The following is a 20,701-nucleotide window of genomic DNA, read 5'->3' on the forward strand; positions in this document are numbered from 1 at the left end:
GGGCGGAAGAGAATTTTGGATGGAGCTGGTTCCAGGCCGCCCCAGAAGTCGGTAGCAAACTTTGTCACCCTTGCTGCAGAAAATTGCGGCCCTCATGCTTCGATCACTCTCTGTAGTGTCCCTTTTTCAATATTCACCATTATCGAAGTGAAACACAAATAAAAATGACTGAACGTGACTCAAAATGAATTACAAACATTGATTTATTTGCGAAAGGTAATAACACTAACTGTAAAAATATACAATATAGATCGATAAATGCAGAAAAGACATGAGATTATAATGTGATTATCTTTGTAAGAATATAAAATACAATGCAATGCTCATTCTTCTGTCTGGTCTGTTTTGTTCTGTTCGTTCTGGTGTTAGCTGGAATAAGGTATGCAAGCTATTGTGCTGCGCTAGCACTTGTTTCTGTCGTAACGTAATTGCAAATATTTAATGGTGTAAACTGTGTCCTAGTAAGAATATATTAGTATAAAGTGATCTCCGCGTGTTATTTCAAGAACCTACGCCACATTTATCTTATGAAAAGAATATTTAATGAAAATTATTTAGCGTGTTTCCAGCTGCTGCGGAGCGAGTAACAGTGATCTCTGATTGTTAACAATTCGCCGCCATTACGCGGTACATTTAAAAATATTTTTTCACAGCACAATGTCTGATAGCCGGAGCGGAAGAAATTATGTTAAAATATTCAGTGAGATTAATTGAAGGAATCCAGTGAAATAATTTTATTAAAACTTGTCTATTTTCTGTGATAGTAATAATTTCAGTGCTGAGTAATACTACGCTAATGCATTTACAGTAATTTGTAGGGAGCCTGGCGCTCGGTAAAACCAGATACAATACGTAATTGGCAACCTACGAAATTCATTATTTTGCTTATTATATCTCTTTTGTATTTTTTTGAAAGCTAAACATAAAAACTAACTTCACTAGAAATCAGTAACAGATCACGATAAATCAAAGGACAAACAAATTTACTAGGAGAGTGTTTCCTCTAAATAAATAGTTACATTACATTTTTTTAAGAGATATAATAAATAGCGCCCTGTTACGTGGGGCCCGAAGAGATAAAATATATTTTTAGGGTTTGTATGTATGTAATTGTTAACATGTATTGTATGTATTCTAATGTCTATCAAATTCCATTTCATGTATAAACTTGAACGAGGAAAGCGGAGAAGAACTGTATAGACCCTGAGAGGACGAGATAGCAAAAACAAAAGAAAAGAAAAGAAAAAAGAAGTCAAGGTAAGGACCACTATGCATAAAAGCTTGCTACATAGGCCCGTATCATCAAAGTATAGTATCATAGATGGTACATGCTGTACAGTGGTGTAGATATTAATATTGTGTGATTTTGGAAACAATAAGCAGTTTGACTTGTGAACTTGGTCCGCATTTGTAGTTTGAGACAATTTTTGTAGTTAGCCCAGTGAAAGTTATCGCCATTATGGGAAAAGTTGGACATGTGTTAGATTTGCAACCAGATAATGTGTCCAATGTTACAAGTAATGTGCAATTATTGAGCGATATGGATAGTGACACTGACTTACTAAATATTACTAGTGATCGGGGGGGAGGGGGGGGAGAAAATGTAAACAATGTAGTTTCTGGTGATATGTCAGGAAGTAGTCAGCAGACGAAAACAGTAAAACCGATAGGTGCTACTATCAGGGCTAGTGATAATTTTCCAATGATTAGAACAACTACCACACCGGTATGCTCACTAATACCGGATCCATTTGCTGAATTTTTACGGAAATTAGAGAAAAAGAACGAACAGCTAATCAATCATATAAGGGAACAAAACGAAGAAAGAGAGATTGAGGAAAGAGAGGAATCACCAGCTAGTTAATCAGATAAGGGAACAAAACGAAGAAAGAGGAAAGGTCTTAATAGAAAGTATAGGTACAATGTTCGAAAAGATACATTTAGAAATGACAGAAATAAAGAAAGCCCATGCCGAACTGCTGAACATTGTAAGCAACATAGCTCAAGATGTGCAAACGCTTCAGACGGCACACACAGTCATCCGGGACGAAGTAGAACAGCTTGCGAACCGAATGGACAATTTAGAAATGACACAAAAAGAAACCATAGAAACGCATTTAAATGATCAAGCCCAGAAAGTAGAAAAAGAGTTCCATGACTGGCTCACTGAAAAAGAAAGCCAGATCACAGAACGTGTAGAAAGCAAAATACAGTCTGCTCTGCAAAAAGTAACTAACGGAGCAGCTGTATGTAAACAACCCACAGTAGACACGCTACCACTCGCAGGTCAAAAAAGCGAAGCGAGATACAAATTGCCAGTACCGGTGTGGCAACAAGAATTAATACACAGAATTGCTGAACTCAAGCGTGCACATTTGCAAATGCTTAACAACAACTGTGGCACGCGTTTTAGGAACGTTCACGGTAATGAGAACATTACGTACAGTTCATACCAACTAAAAAGCGATTCGGAAACAGAAAACATACAATTTACAGGAAGCATTCCTATTCATAACCCCGTGGGGACAGCTTCCACTTCCACAAGCAATAACATTGATGAAAGCTTAATAAAACACAGACCATTCCAAGTATTTAACGCGGAAAAGAAGACAGTGCATCCGGTAATCTTCATAAAGGGATTCCGAAATGTATTACCGAGTGCCTGGAATGAACGCCAAAAAAATCAGTTCATAATTGCACATATACAAGGCGACGCTGCCTTATGGGCAAATGAAGTCATAGAAAATTGCCATAGCCTGGCACAATTTGAAAAATCTTTTCTCGGCAGATACTGGTCTAAGGTTATTCAAGAACGCTTGAGGACTGAAGTATAGAGCCCGCAAATGTACAATCACAAACAGGGTACACTCCGTAAATATTTTGAAAAATATATCAACAAAACTAGATATTGGGATGACCCTATATCAGCCCGTGATGTGATCAGAATCTTAAAATTACGATTGCTCGGTCACATACGAGACAAATTAATAAATGTACCCGAAAATGACCTGGAACGGTACTTGTCTGTGCTGGACGAAATCGATATCTCCCAGGAAGAAAATAGGATAAATAAAGACCGGAAGAACAGTAATGGTTCATCACGCAAGTTTAAAAATGGATACAACAATTCCAATTTTGGAAGCCACGGAAATGGAAAGAAAGATAAATCCGCAGAGCAAAACAGGAAGAACGGAAACGGTCAACCATCTTACAATCAAAAACGTAGGTGGGAAGATAGAGGACATCCCGGCTACAGTAACAGTAATAATAATTACAATAACAAACGTCGAAATGAAGGTCAATGGCCGCAACAAAGCAGTAGTGCCAACAACCGCACTTACCCGGTGCAATGGATGCAAACTTCTATGCCACCACCACCGCCTCCTAACGGTAACCAGTACCAGTGTGACAATAGGAATTCTATGCAGAATACTAACGCAATACCACAAACATGGACAGACTCGAATAGCAGCGTAAGGACAGCAGAAGTGCCCACTGACGGAAACCACCATAGTGCAAGACCGTCAAACGAACAACGGCCACAATAAGCTCCCAATTGATAGTCGGCGAAAAAACAGGGGGCACACCTATAAACAATACACAAGATTTTTTATTCGTGCCAGAAGCACCATGGATACAGGAATATAAAAAAATGAATAGCACACAGAAAAAAAATTAATTACAGGCATATGAAAATATATATACAAATATGTGTGCACAGAAACAAAATGTTATAGGCATTTGGCCCATAAGCGGGCTACGTCGACAGCATTTGGGGTTGCCAACATCAGATCCTCTAAAGTGCAGTGTGAAGGACATTTAGGGCAGTTATACATGTGCTGGGTCGTCTGCACCTCTCCACGGTCGCAGAGATTAGATGTAGTAGAATATCCCCACTTCAGAAGGTTATCTCTTGACCGTGCAGTGTTGGTGCGTAGCCTGTTTAGTGATCTCCAGACCACCCAATCCTCATCGTAACCTGGTTCCATCCAGTGCCCTTCTCCCGACCGCTTCCATCTCTCCACCCTAGATCCAGGTTGGTCGCTAAAATCTTCGGTTGCTCTGAGAAAACTGCGTCTAGATTTCAAGCGTTTGGTGGCTGGCTGAGTTTTGTGGAGGGGGTGACTCTCTGCCATCTCAGCCCTCGCTCTTTCACTATAGGCTGCCGTTTCTCTTCGCACTGCAGGAGGTGCAATCCCAGCAAGATGGTAGAGCTTGTCTGTTGGCGTCGGTTTCAGACATCCAGTGACGAGCCTGCAGGTCTCGTTCAGAGCAATGTCGACCTGTTTAGCGTGGGTAGAGTTGTACCAGACACTGCTTGCTTATTCGCCTGCTGGGAAGCAAACTGCTAGTGCTGTGGTCCTCACTACCTCTGGCTTTGCGCCCCAGGAGGAGTTCGTTATTTTCCGAAGAATATTATTTCTGACGCTCACCTTCATTTTGGTGTTAATACAGTGCTGTTTATACGTCAGAGCCCTGTCTAGGATTACTCCTAGGTATTTGGGGTTAACGCAGTGTTCGAGGAGTGTGTCCTTCAGAAGACACGCAGCTTACGGTATGCCTGCTTATTACGGAGATGGAAGGCGCAAACTGGTGTTTTGCTAGGGTTCGGCTTGAGTTGATTGTCGGCGTAGTACTGACAGAGCATGTCTAGCGCATCCGTGAGCTTTGTCTCAACATCCTCAAAGGAGTCACCCTGTACGGCCATAGCACGGTCATCGGCGTAGATATAGTTTTCCGTACCAGCTGGCAGTGGTAGATTGTTGGTGTATATGTTAAAAAGTAAGGGTGCCAGTACGCTGCCCTGAGGGAGACCATTTTTCTGGGCCCACCACCTGCTATGCATCCCTTGGAATTCCGCAGAGAATCTACGGTTCTCTAACAGACTTCTAACTGTGGATGTGAATTTAAAGTCCCTGGTAATGGCATACAGCTTCTTCATTAGCAGACGTAAGTTGGCGGTGTCATAATATATTATTACTGAGGTACCAAGATGGAAACAGTACACAACATGATTTACTTATGGAATCAAACCAATGTAACAAATAAGAAATAACTAAAGGACAAACCATCATAAAAGCTAGAATTAATGAATTGCCAGTAGAAATATACATTGTTATTGGCAAAGACTGACTGACTTCCGGCACAAGCGGGGCAGTCGCTCTCTGGGTGCGGGGCGGAAGAGAATTTTGGATGGAGCTGGTTCCAGGCCGCCCCAGAAGTCGGTAGCAAACTTTGTCACCCTTGCTGCAGAAAATTGCGGCCCTCATGCTTCGATCACTCTCTGTAGTGTCCCTTTTTCAATATTCACCATTATCGAAGTGAAACACAAATAAAAATGACTGAACGTGACTCAAAATGAATTACAAACATTGATTTATTTGCGAAAGGTAATAACACTAACTGTAAAAATATACAATATAGATCGATAAATGCAGAAAAGACATGAGATTATAATGTGATTATCTTTGTAAGAATATAAAATACAATGCAATGCTCATTCTTCTGTCTAGTCTGTTTTGTTCTGTTCGTTCTGGTGTTAGCTGGAATAAGGTACGCAAGCTATTGTGCTGCGCTAGCACTTGTTTCTGTCGTAACGTAATTGCAAATATTTAATGGTGTAAACTGTGTCCTAGTAAGAATATATTAGTATAAAGTGATCTCCGTGTGTTATTTCAAGAACCTACGCCACATTTGTCTTATGAAAAGAATATTTAATGAAAATTATTTAGCGTGTTTCCAGCTGCTGCGGAGCTAGTAACAGTGATCTCTGATTGTTAACAATTAGCCGCCATTACGCGGTACATTTAAAAATATTTTTTCACAGCACAATGTCTGATAGCCGGAGCGGAAGAAATTATGTTAAAATATTCAGTGAGATTAATTGAAGGAATCCAGTGAAATAATTTTATTAAAACTTGTCTATTTTCTGTGATAGTAATAATTTCAGAGCTGAGTAATACTACGCTAATGCATTTACAGTAATTTGTAGGGAGCCTGGCGCTCGGTAAAACCAGATACAATACGTAATTGGCAACCTATGAAATTCATTATTTTGCTTATTATATCTCTTTTGTATTGTTTGAAAGCTAAACGCAAAAACTAACTTCACTAGAAATCAGTAACAGATCACGATAAATCAAAGGACAAACAAATTTACTAGGAGAGTGTTTCCTCTAAATAAATAGTTACATTACATTTTTTTAAGAGATATAATATCTCCTAGGCGATCTCCGTGCAGTACAGCCGGCCTCGAGTAGCATCCGTCATCAGCGCGCCGCCGTGTGCCGTACTGTAGGTAATAATACGCAGCTCCGGCCAGCGGTGTTTCAGTTGATTTTTCAACCACACAAAATTCGTGTTAAGATTTCTCAGACGTGACATCTGTAGAATCACTTTGCCTCTTTAGATGATATAGTGTTACTGATCCGATTACTCATTTATTTATCCACATTATTCATTTCGCCTATTCTCTTTGCTCCCCCTTGTCGTAGTAGAGAAACACACTAGAATCCACGCAGTGTGGTTTGTATGCAAACACCTCTGTCAGGTGAAGACTATTTACATGTTTGGTTTACGTTAATATACATGATAGTTCCCTGTACAAATTCAAGACCAATTTTGTGTTCCAACGTAATAAAATCAACGAATTGCACATTTTTAGTACGCCATTTATCTGTTAAACAGTTATACTCACCAGAATCCTTTCCCTTTGTCATTTTTGGAGGGGAACTTTGATCAATTAATTTAATAAATACGTTATATGAGTTATTGTGATGAGTTATTGTGATCGCTTATCAGTTTTGGTTATTGATAACCTGATACCAGTGTCTGAGTTTAATGTGTACAGCACCGAAGACGATCACTATGTGATAGAAAATCGATTCCGCTATCAATAAAACATCAATATTACGACCAACGCTGACTTTCCTTTTAATTTTAATTTATATGAGAGGCTAGTCACCCCATGTAGGATTTATATCAAGACCATTAAAAGTTTGTGTTATACACCTTGTGCAGAGCAATATAAACCCACTCCGGTGTGATTTGCGTAACATAATGATTCTCCCCCTAACTTGCATATCAGTTAATCGTCCCACAACAGCAAACATGCCACTGTTTTCCAATGTACAAAGCATTCATAACGTTTGTGCAACCCATTTTTGAGTACTGATAGTGTGTTTGGGAACCCCATCAGGTTGGGTTAAAGGAACGCATCAAAGCAATTTAGAGTCGTGCTGCTAGATTTGCTGCTGATAGTTTCGATCATCACGGTTATTACAGAAATGCTACATAATCTCAAATGTGGATTGCTGGAGAGAAGGCTATTGATACAGTTCGGAGAAGCAGCATCTGCAAGAGACTGAAGAACGATCCTAGTGTGCCAAGGTACTTCTTGTCTAAGTATAGCGGAAACAAGATAAGAAGAATCATGACTCGTACAGAAGCATATACTCATAGTGTGGAACCGAGCGAGGTGGCGCAGTGGTTAGCACTCTGGACTCGCATTCGGGAGGACGACGGTTCAATCTCGCGACCGGCCATCCTGATTTAGGTTTTCAGTGATTTCCCTAAATCGCTCCAGGCAAATGCCGGGATGGTTCCTCTAAAGGTGCACGGCCGACTTCCTTCCCCTTTCTTCCCTAATCCGATGAGACCGATGACCTCGATGTTTGGTCTCTTCCTCCAAACAACCCAACCCAACCATAGTGTGGAGTGTTGGTTCTGCTGTTTTGCATATTGCTATGATATTATAGTCCGACGTCTAGTGACATACAGTGAACTGAAGCGCTGTATATGATCATACAAGTTAATTAAAGGAAATAATAATGCTGCACAATGGAAAAGTCTTACTGAATGGAAACTAATGGGGGTGGCCCAATCAAACATATCAATACGGGTACCACACCACTCGCATAGACATATTAGTGAGGCGAGGGGTCATCTAATCTATAACAGAAACAAGTGGTCACTATAACAATCAGATCTAGTATCATAAAGTAAAACACCCGAGGTACCGCGTGAAATAAAGAACTGAGCATTGAATATTTGGACAAAGGGGTTCTTATGGTGAACTGCAAAATGAAATAGGTGGGTGGGTACGCAAAGTTAGACAGATGACACCTGAATATGACCAGTGCCTGTAAGCACGGTTAGTAAACTACAGGAAGAACGCGAAAAAAAGGATCGAATACCAATGGGACCACAAAAGCGCATATCGGAAGCAGACTATGTGACTGAGAAGTATTAAAACGGAATAACTGGCTCCTGAATCGAGAGAATTGATATCACCTCCCTATGGAATTACCGATTGCAATGATAGAGCATCTTACTTTACCCTTAACGTAATGTGTAAGGCAGTGGAAGTAGCGGCTGGAGATCTGCGCTCTCTTTGTCCACAGAAATGAAGTAAAAACATCTTTCCGTGCGACCAAGCAACAAGTCCTTAATCCATCTCCTAACATGAAGTGTACTCACGTCGCCTAGTGTGAAGTGTTCCCTTTTAGGGCGCATTTTAACATGACTGCTTTTCGCCTGAGCAGGAACTCGCCGGCCAGTAGTGGCAAAGAGACGAGTTTCATCCAGAAAAATTTAAGTAAAGGTGTTAAACATTCTAATACTTTTGCGTACTTTTCTTATTTTCAAACGGTAGTGCTGTAGGTTGGGAAGGAAGCCAGAAAAGTTATCCCACTATATGGCACAACTTTCAAAAGAACCTATGAGAAGCACGTCTGTCTTATTGTGATGAATGGGTAGAGAGTTGGCAGTTCTTAACCTTTGGGTTATAAAATAAATAAAATAAAATATAAAATATTAATTATTAATTATGTATGATAGTGATTGGATGTAATTAATATTTGCTTATCTGGAACGTGGATGTTTAATTATTCGGTATCAGACGCTTGATAATGGCTTTTTCGTAAATGTAATGTTATTCGTAGTTGACCGTGAAATAAGAGTCAAATAATCGGACTTCGTATTTAAATCGTTTCCAAAGACTGCTGCGGTAGGTGCGGACTCAAATCTAAATCTCAATATTAGAATAATTTGCCAGCCATGTCAATACGTCGTACAGAGGTGACTGTCTACTAAACATAGAAAGTTTACACAGTTAGTTAAATCAGATATATTCAACGTATAAGCCTACAGTTAAATAATTCTACTTACCTTCATAAATATAAATTCTTTACAGAATCGAGTGCCTAGTAAGATTGCAACTCGCAGTGTTCTTATATAACATCAAATATGGCGGTGTGCCAGTCAATGAAATATACGTGCTTCCCGCACCACTTGTCCGAGACCTCTCCTTCTTAATGAAACATAAGAGTATCGTAATTGTGTTTTTGTTTTATCAGCGACACAGCGTTGCAGTTCTGTGCCATAGGCTTTATTTATTTGTCGCAGATTAATTATTTAATTAAGATTTCGCGTTTCCGAGGAAACTCACGCACGGCATGCAAATGTGCCTTTATATTGCCCCCTGAATTGCGAGGCGAAAGGACACACCTGCAGGCGAGCAATTCACCTAAAGGCACAAGAAAATCTAAGTTATCTACAACTATTTACATGACTTACATTATACTGTATATTATATACAAAATTTGAATGACGCGCGTGCGCCGTAAAAGTTCTTATGTTGGCAAAATAGAGTGCGCGCATGCGCAGAAGCGTCTGTGTGACTTCGGCACTGCCGTTATATCGTAAATTTAGATCACGCGGCACAGTATTGCAGTTCATATTGTTCGTGTGCGCGCGCATTTCTTAGTCGTTGCACAAAGAAAATATTCCACCAAGATTACATATGAAGACTACATTCTATGACAGGTAACTTAGTTTTAAAATTACAATATTTGTTATAATACAATACAACTTTAGATTGTTGAATGTTCTTAGTTACATATTGCATTGAAATGCTTCAAAGAAAAATGTCTTTTTGTTTCAGGTGCGTTGACGTATACACATCGTGTCGTTATTACAGTTTATATTCATCTGCTGCACAATAATTTTTCACAGGTTAGTGTCGTCGTGGTAAAGCTTTTTTTATCACTGTAACATCGCTGTATAACAACGTAATTGATACATAAGCATGTCCATTTCCTATTTCCATTATAGTCGTTGTGATGCAGTTCGTTGTGTCAAAAGGCATTGTTTATTACAGATCAGACGTGACCTGTCGAGTAATAGGTCCATCTGCAGTTCGTTTTCGATATTCCGTGGAAGCTTGGTTGCAGAACCTCGGACGGCACATAGCTGGCGTCGATCCTTGGACAGCCCAGGTAAGTGTGTCCGTCACATTTCAAGAACATTCCATTCCCTGAAGTTCCAACCAAAATTCTTCCACTTGTGTTGTTTTCTGGACAGGCACGTTGTGACCATTTAATCCAGTTAACACCTTGAAGTTAGATACTGTAGTAATGTCACTAGACGATGCACCAATTACGCACTTCACATTTTCAGTTTTTTGCTAAATATAGCTCACCTAAATGTTCGTAGTTACTTATCAAAGAAATCGTTCATCGCGTTTACAAAGGTACGATGCATGATGAATGTCATTAACAGTTTCTTTCACATAGGTTTCTGCGTAGTTGCAGACTTAGTAATGTACGTTAATGTCCGTGAACAGTGGTTCACTACGGAATTTTTTTTTTTACATTTTGGCACTCGTTATCGCTCAAATTTTCACATAGTAACAGTTACATTATACATCAGTTAAAAAAAAAACATAAGTAATCATACATATACACGTCACATATTTTCTTAGCATAAACATAATACAGTTACACATAAACTTGTTTACATCATCATTACATAGCTATAAATTATTACATTATGTCACATCTGATTACATGAATTGCAGATATTTACGTTCTCTTTAACGGTTTTGCTGGGATTTTATCGATGTTTTTTGTGATATCATCTGAAATTAAGATAGGTTAGACACAACATTCATTACATCAGTAGGCAAGACCAGGCGTTTTCACTACTCAATTAATATTCAAAATAATAAGAGACGGAAAACTGTTCGATTCCTCGCGTTTTGTGCGTGTGTGTATAGTGTCTGTGTGGCCTTGGCTACTGGTAGATGCTTTTCTTGCTGAGAGATGTGCGTCTAATCTATTTCTCGAAGTAAAAGATCGCTTCACAGATGACGTCTGTCGGTTCGTCAGGTGTCATACCAAGTCAGTGGTACCTACAGTCACAAATGTTCAGTGAAAAATTAATACACTCCTGGAAATGGAAAAAAGAACACATTGACACCAGTGTGTCAGACCCACCATACTTGCTCCGGACACTGCGAGAGGGCTGTACAAGCAATGATCACACGCACGGCACAGCGGACACACCAGGAACCGCGGTGTTGGCCGTCGAATGGCGCTAGCTGCGCAGCATTTGTGCACCGCCGCCGTCAGTGTCAGCCAGTTTGCCGTGGCATACGGAGCTCCATCGCAGTCTTTAACACTGGTAGCATGCCGTGACAGCGTGGACGTGAACCGTATGTGCAGTTGACGGACTTTGAGCGAGGGCGTATAGTGGGCATGCGGGAGGCTGGGTGGACGTACCGCCGAATTGCTCAACACGTGGGGCGTGAGGTCTCCACAGTACATCGATGTTGTCGCCAGTGGTCGGCTGAAGGTGCACGTGCCCGTCGACCTGGGACCGGACCGCAGCGACGCACGGATGCACGCCAAGACCGTAGGATCCTACGCAGTGCCGTAGGGGACCGCACCGCCACTTCCCAGCAAATTAGGGACACTGTTGCTCCTGGGGTATCGGCGAGGACCATTCGCAACCGTCTCCATGAAGCTGGGCTACGGTCCCGCACACCGTTAGGCCGTCTTCCGCTCACGCCCCAACATCGTGCAGCCCGCCTCCAGTGGTGTCGCGACAAGCGTGAATGGAGGGACGAATGGAGACGTGTCGTCTTCAGCGATTAGAGTCGCTTCTGCCTTGGTGCCAATGATGGTCGTATGCGTGTTTGGCGCCGTGCAGGTGAGCGCCACAATCAGGACTGCATACGACTGAGGCACACAGGGCCAACACCCGGCATCATGGTGTGGAGAGCGATCTCCTACACTGGCCGTACACCACTGGTGATCGTCGAGGGGACACTGAATAGTGCACGGTACATCCAAACCGTCATCGAACCCATCGTTCTACCATTCCTAGACCGGCAAGGGAACTTGCTGTTCCAACAGGACAATGCACGTCCACATGTATCCCGTGCCACCCAACGTGCTCTAGAAGGTGTAAGTCAACTACCCTGGCCAGCAAGATCTCCGGATCTGTCCCCCATTGAGCATGTTTGGGACTGGATGAAGCACCTTCTCACGCGGTCTGCACGTCCAGCACGAACGCTGGTCCAACTGAGGTGCCAGGTGGAAATGGCATGGCAAGCCGTTCCACAGGACTACATCCAGCATCTCTACGATCGTCTCCATGGGAGAATAGCAGCCTGCGTTGCTGCAAAAGGTGGATATACACTGTACTAGTGCCGACATTGTGCATGCTCTGTTGCCTGTGTCTATGTGCCTGTGGTTCTGTCAGTGTGATCATGTGATGTATCTGACCACAGGAATGTGTCAATAAAGTTTCCCCTTCCTGGGACAATGAATTCACGGCGTTCTTATTTCAATTTCCAGGAGTGTATATCATTCACTGCTACGTAATCATAAATTTTACTTTAATATTCAGTCTTCTCGGTGGTGCCGCGGCGTTGAAAGAAAAGTTCTTCTGTCTTCAACTGCGTCACTGGAACCGCTGAAATGAAAATTTCTATACTACTTATTATCTGTGTTGTAGCAAACAGAGTTTTGCGAGTTGCTTAGCAATGTTTTCATGGGTATGACTTTGACATTATTTAGCATGAAATGCTCTAAGATCTCGGTGTGCGTATAGCCCAATAATTTTGTTAGTTCTAGGATGTTGTAACAGATACGCACCAGGATGCGGTTTGTTAACAATTATATAAGGTCCTTAATATAGCAGACGCCACTTAGCATTGCGTCGTTTGAGTGCTACAGATTTATGATGAGTACGAAGTAGTACAAGCATTCCTACCTTGAATTTTTGTTTTCTTTTTATTATGTTTATGTGATGTTTGTTTCGTATCTGTGCGTGATGTGTCAGTGTAGTCAATACTTCTTTTATTTTCTGTTCAGGTGTGATTTCCTTGTCTGACAACTTAGGTAATGGTTCTATCCATTGATCGTTCTGTTTGCAATTGAACATGATCTCGTTAGGTGTGTAATTTGTATTGTAAATATTTAAGTTATTGTGTACGTCTTCGAAAAGACTTAGGTAGGACACCCAATTAGTATGTTTTGATGAAATATAGGCCCTCATGAATCGGTTTAGTTCTCGGAAAAGTCTCTCAGTCGCGTTACATTGTGGACTAAACCTTGAAATAAATATACTTTTAATGTTATTGTCCTTCAAGAAATTTCTCCATTTGTACCCAGAGTAGTATGCTGCATTATCTGACAGAATTGGTTTAGGTTTTCCCACGTGCGTCAGGTAATCACTTGAGACTCTTCGTATTATAGCATTTGCAGTGGCGGATTTTAAAGCATAAAGTTTTACATGTTTAGAAAATATATCGTAAAAAGCTAAGATATATTTGACGCCTCCAGAGCTTGCTGGATGCGGTCCACTGATGTCAGTACACAGAATTTCCAGGGGTTTACTCGGTAAAATAGAATGTAAATCTGTTTTTGTGGATAAATTCTGAGGTTTTGATTTTTGACATATGACACATGTTTTCAGTTCCCTGTAAATTTTTCTTCTCATATTGCTAAAATAACAGTATGTGCTGAGCTTTGCCAAACACTTTTTCGTCCCATAATGACCCCAAACTAAGTGTGTGTGCCAAATCAAATTACGTTCAGACTCTTTGGGAATGCATACACACCAGTTAGTAGCATTTGGATGTCGGCGATAAAATAATACATCATTGTGTAACTTGTAATACCTAGTCAAAGGATGATTGTGTTTTTCTACCAGTAATGTTATTATCTTATACCAGTGAGGATCAGATTTTTGTAATTTGGCCATATTTCTGCACATATCAATATAATATTGGTGATACTGCTTGTCTTGCATTAAGAGAATCCTGTAGTCATTTATATTTTCTAAGTCACTGTTGATTTCATTCATACCTTGTGGAAGTCTAGACAAAGCGTCGGCAATGGTGTTGTTCTCACCTTTTATGTACTTAATTTCAAAAGAGTAGTTCTGAAGAGTAACTGCCCATCGTGATAGTCTAGGATGGACAAGTTTACAAGTTAACAAAAATGTCAGGGCCTGGTGATCGGTATAAACTACTGTATGTTTTCCAAATAAATAATAATTGAATTTCTTGAATGCCCAGACTATGGAAAGTGTTTCTAACTCAGTAGTGGGGTATGTACGCTCACATTCAGTTAGAGTACGACTTGCAAACCCAATAATTCTTATCTGTTCCTTTTCTTTATTCTTTACAACTTGAAATAAGCAACAGCCCAAGCCAGTACGTGAAGCGTCACAAGTCATACAAAAATCTAAATTGAAATCTGGATGGCTCAATATGTTTGCATTCACTAAAGCATGTTTAATTGTATTAAAGTCATTCTGGCACTGTTCCAACCAAATCCAAACTTGATTCTTTCTGAGTAGATTTAGCAGATGTTTACTGTTCAAAAGTGGTTGTGGTAAAAAACGTCTGAAAAATGAACATAGCCCAAGGAATGATTTTAACTGCTTTTTAGTTCGAGGGCTAGGAAAGTTTCTGATAGCATCTAATTTACTGGGATCAGGACGTATGCCCTGTGAATTAATGATATGTCCTAAATATTTTATCTCACTGTAACCAAATTTTGATTTTCTAAGATTGGCTGTGACTCCAGCTTGTGCAAATTTTTCTAAAATTCTTTGAAGTGTGTCAACGTGTTCATTCCAAGACTGTGTAGCTATCAGTATATCATCTATATAGTGTGTGACTGTCTCAACTAAATCATCGCCAAGCACGGTATCCAGGGCTGTAATGAATACCCCAGAACTGACATTCAATCCGAAGGGTAGAACACAAAACTGATAGGTTCGCCCCCCGAACATAAATGCAGTATATTTCCGAGAATCAGGAGTGATACCTACTTGCCAAAATGAATTAGCGAGATCTATTGTGGAAAAATATTTTGCATCTAGAAATTTCTGTAATTGCTCTTCTAAATTTTCGGGTTTCGTGTGAACCGGTAAAATTATTTCATTAATTGCTCGTGCGTCTAACACTAGCCTAATGCTACCATTTGATTTTTTGACAACAAGTAGAGGACTACAGTAAGGTGAGGTGGATGGTTCAATGACCTTCCAGTCTAACATTTGTTTTAATTCTTGCCACACAGCAGGTCGTTGAGATAACGGTACGTTATATGTCTTGTGGTAGAAGATCTTGTGAGGCTTAACTTCAATCTTGTACACATACGTGTTGATAACACCTAATCGTTTGGTAAAAACTTGTAAATATTTGGATAACACTTCCTGTAGTTTTATACGTTCATGTACACTGAGAGCTGTAGCTTCATTTATCTTATGATCAAGCAATGTTTTCAAGTCCATTAGCTCTGTGTCAGATGAGTGTGTTTGCATGTCTTGAATGTCATTGTCAAGTACTAACTGAACCTTGTATCCTGTACAGTGTTTGTCATGCTTTAGAGTTCTCCTGTCCAAATCAATAATAATTACACTGCCTTTATCATTTAAAATACATTTACCTTTGGAGAAGTCTATAATGCAGTCCTTCTCGCTCATAATATCTATTCCTAATATGCAGTTTGTCACAAGGTTTTGTACAACCAGGAATGGCCATTGTACGGTTCCATTACCTATTTTAATGTTTACAAAAACTTGCTTCGTAACCCTACATGACTTATTACCTAGAGCAGTAGTTATTTTACAGCTTTGGGCGGGAAACTCAGGCACAGGCTCCAATTCACACATCTTTCTATAGAAATTAAAAGACAAAACGCCCACAGCTGCACCTGTATCTAAGATAATAGTAGTTGGAATCCCACCTACTACACCAGTAGTAGATGCTAAAACAATTTCATTTGTGTTTGAACGACATTGTGTACTGTCTTGCAAAAGTTCATCTGATATATTGTCATTGTGGTTGTATCTTATAAATAAAACAGGTAGTTTTTGTTTAGAATTATTAAGCATATCAATATTTTGTTGTTCAATTGTGGTGTCAAATAACTGATTAACATTGAAGTCGCCCCCCAAGAATTCTTCAGCCACGACCTGGGGCATAGAAGTGACTGTTTCTAGTTTGTTGGATTATCATTTGTATTAGGTACTGACACAGATTGAGGTTGTGTATCAGGTGTCATTTCTATTATATTCACATTCGGATATTGCCTGTTGTGATCTCCAAACTTCTGCGGTTGTTGTTGCTGTTGCGCATTATAACTTACCCGTCGGTCGTAAGGTATGCTCCAATTTTGTCCTGGTGGCTGCTGTGGTAAAGCAGTGTTTGAATGAAAGTATTGATCGCTACGAGTCCAGCCTTGATGCTGTCTTGGCTCGTAGTTATTATTATTTCTATTTCTGTTTGTGTTTTTGTTGTTACATTTGTATCCGTTGTTACCGTTGTTGTTATTACCGCGGTGCCTTTTGTATGGATTTCCGCATGGAGTGTTATTACTGTTGTAACTGTTGTTTGTATTGGAATACGCGTGTTGATTTTGATTTCCGTATTGAGACGGCGTGTGAGTTTGCTGTTTTTGTTGTACCGCGTATCCAACTGTGGGCGCGCCAGAATTGAGTTGGTAGGCCTGCATGTTTTGCATACCACTAGTATAAACATTGTGGCTGCTGTTTTGCCGCGCGAAGCGCTGATCTTCTAGTAACATGTCAACCGAATCTAAAGCTGTTAAAAAATAATCTGGATCGTCATCCGGAATATGTAAGAGTTTTTCTTTAATGTTGAAAGGCAATTTGGCCTTCAACGCACGGAGTATATCACGTGTTGCGACTGGTTCGTCCAAAAAATGTCCCATGTTCAAGTATTTTTCAAAATATCTGCGTAAGTTACCATTTTTACTGTTAAAAGTTTCAGGTTCTAAAATTTGTCTTCTGAGTCGCTCCTGGACGGATTGCGACCAGAATTTGTTCAGAAAGGCACGCTCAAACTCACTGTACGTGGTACATACGTCAGCTTGACTGTATGCCCAGACAGCTGCATCGCCTTGGATGTAACCGACAATATATGAAATCTTTTTCCGGTCACTCCAAGTGCGTGGAAATGCGTTACTAAAAGATTTAAGAAAAATCACCGGATGAATGGTTCGTTTTTCTGGGATAAAAGCCTGAAATTGCCTGTGTTTTATTAAGCTTTCTTCTTCCTTTGCATTATGATATGGATTTGTTCCACTGTAATTACTGCAATGTTCAGCTTGCGAGTAATTACAATAATGTTGCTGTGGTTTACCATGATAATAGCTTGTGTTTGTGGTTGCACGTCGTGGTATGTGTTGTAGTCGTGGTGTGTTTTGTTCTTGTGTGTTTGTCGTGTGCGGTATGTGTGCGTCATACTCGAATGTATATTGGTTTCTGAACTGTACATTTTGACTGATATTTTCGTTACATTCAGACTGTGGTTGATCGGTGAATTGTCTCATGGGTGCAGTGACGGACTGTACTGCGTCACTAATCAGCTGTTTGTTATTAGTGATGTATTCCGCTACGGAGTCGTGCACAATTGTTGGTAAATTTTCACGTATGCATCTATCAAAATGTTTGTCTTTGTTCTCTACCCAATCATGAAATTCTTTATTAATATTTTGAAAATGAGCTGTGGCATCAGATTGTAAGATGTCAGTCAGGTGTTGTTCAACATCGTCAAATTTATTCTGCACGTCTGTAATTCGTTTTTCAAGGTTGTCGTGTACTGAAGGATATGTTTGAATTTGTTCAGTAAGAGCTTGACACGTGACATTAAGGTTTTTAATTGTGTCTGTAAAAGTGCTACGTCATTTGTAGTCTTTTCTTGTATCGTATTAAACTTGGAAAATTTCGTACTGAGTTCAGTCATCTGTTTGGTCAGTGTGGCGTCTATAAGTTCCACACGTTTACACAAAGTGTCACTACCTGTCTTGATTGCTATGAGATCAGATTTAATTTCGTCAATTTGTGTCTTTAACTGTTCAGTTTGTGTCTTTAAGGTTGCCATGTTTTCCGCGTTCTGCATCCTTAAGGTTGCCATGTTTTCAGCGTTCTGCATCCTTAAGGTTGCCATATTTTTTGCGTTTTGTTTCATTAGCATTTGTAACATGTTGACAATGTTTACTGTTTGCAAGGTCTCTGCCCCCGCCGCGTCATTAGACGTGACGTCATGTATTAACATGGGCTCTGACTGAGACTTTGAAATTTTTGTGGTGGACGGCCTATTGTCAAAATTTCCGTTAACACTTGCGTCAATATTTGATGAATCGTCACTACCGGTTGCTGTCGTAAAGTCATTTTCTAATATTTGTCTCTCGTCCGAGTCGGATTGCGTCTGACTAGTATGTCTTTGCTGTTCCATCTTTGCGTATTGTTTTCTAGTTATGACCATGCCACACGTGATATATGTTTCAAGAAAATAATGTTTGACACTGGTTTTAAAATAAAATGCAGTTGAGCATGAATCGCTCGTAGCAACAATGGCTGTTTGTTAATTTAAAAATGTAAACTGAATATGGGATTATTGTTAATGGCTGCTGTCCATGTTACAACTTATCGTACAGAAGTCGGCCATATTGTACACTCGTGTATTGGTATTGTTGCAGAAGTTATTGTTTAAGGAAAAGTACTGAGAATGAAATTTATCCCTGAAAACTGCTACACGCGAGAGAAATACTACAGAATCTACTGAAGAGCTAATACACTGAATTATGCGTCTGGTCAAGCCTGCCAATGCACAAATGTTGCGTCTTTCCTTATTTTGCTGGAAGCTTCATTGCGTCTTCCCGCAAAATTTTATGATTGGCAAATATCTTCATATTTTTGTTATTTCTCATATAGTCTAGTCCATGTCCAGAAAGTTGATTTTTCACATGAAACAAAGAGAACAATGTAACAAATGACAAAATAACAAGTCCTGTCACGATCGCCAATATAAAATAAATAAAATAAAATATAAAATATTAATTATTAATTATGTATGATAGTGATTGGATGTAATTAATATTTGCTTATCTGGAACGTGGATGTTTAATTATTCGGTATCAGACGCTTGACAATGGCTTTTTCGTAAATGTAATGTTATTCGTAGTTGACCGTGAAATAAGACTCAAATAATCGGACTTCGTATTTAAATCGTTTCCAAAGACTGCTGCGGTAGGTGCGGACTCAAATCTAAATCTCAATATTAGAATAATTTGCCAGCCATGTCAATACGTCGTACAGAGGTGACTGTCTACTAAACATAGAAAGTTTACACAGTTAGTTAAATCAGATATAATCAACGAATAAGCCTACAGTTAAATAATTCTACTTACCTTCATAAATATAAATTCTTTACAGAATCGAGTGCCTAGTAAGATTGCAACTCGCAGTGTTCTTATATAACATCAAATATGGCGGTGTGCCAGTCAATGAAATATACGTGCTTCCCGCACCACTTGTCCAAGACCTCTCCTTCTTAATGAAACATAAGAGTATCGTAATTGTGTTTTTGTTTTATCAGCGACACAGCGTTGCAGTTCTGTGCCATAGGCTTTATTTATTTGTCGCAGATTAATTATTTAATTAAGATTTCGCGTTTCCGAGGAAACTCACGCACGGCATGCAAATGTGCCTTTATAGGGTCTTTATTGAACCCTTTGGTTCCATCGGATATGTTGTTAAACTATTAAGTTAGGTGTGTTTTTTTGTGTTGTATGACACTATCAACATTTCTGAATTGAGGCACAGACGATGCATAACAGTAAGAACCAACCAGAACGCTGGATCCTGAAAGTTTAAACCGAACGTTATTTCGAGGCGTTATAGCGAAAATTCCCAAGGTCCTCTGTGAAGCAACACCTGGCTAGAGATGAGGCTGCGACTTCACCTCGAATTTGGAACAATTTTATGGTAGCCAACTCCTCTTAAAACGATACCTATCTTTCGCTAGCCAGCCCATAGGCTTCCAACTGAGCAGTACTAAAAAGCAACAAAAAAAAGAGAGACACAGAGAGAGAGAAGTGAGCAGAAAGCAATAAACGGAACAATCACTGAATTTCGATTCCAATTATTATTTGCAACGTCAATAATCGACTCTTTGAAAGGGAAATGAGCATAAAACATTCTGAAATACGTTTCGGGACAGTTTCAGAAAAAAATGGCCACTTAACAATACACACTCATTTTTCCCTCTCTCCATTTGGGAAATGGAAACGGAAATGCCGTGCGGCTAGGGCCTCCAGTCGGGTAGACCGTACGCCTGGTGCAAGTCTTCCGAGTTGACGCCACTTCGGCGACTTGCGTGTCGATGGGGATGAAATGATGATGATAAGGACAACACAACACCCAGTCCCAGAGCGGAGAAAATCTCCAACCCAGCCGGGAAACGAACCCGGGCCGTTAGGTATGACATGCCGTCACGCTGACCACTCACCTACTAGGGGCGGACTTCCATTTGGGAATGGAACAGGAAAAAAGCAAAGTTTATCATACAAGGTACCGTCCGTCATGCACCGTATGG

Source organism: Schistocerca piceifrons, chromosome 4 (assembly GCF_021461385.2).
Source record: "Schistocerca piceifrons isolate TAMUIC-IGC-003096 chromosome 4, iqSchPice1.1, whole genome shotgun sequence".
Lineage (NCBI taxonomy): Eukaryota > Metazoa > Arthropoda > Insecta > Orthoptera > Acrididae > Schistocerca > Schistocerca piceifrons.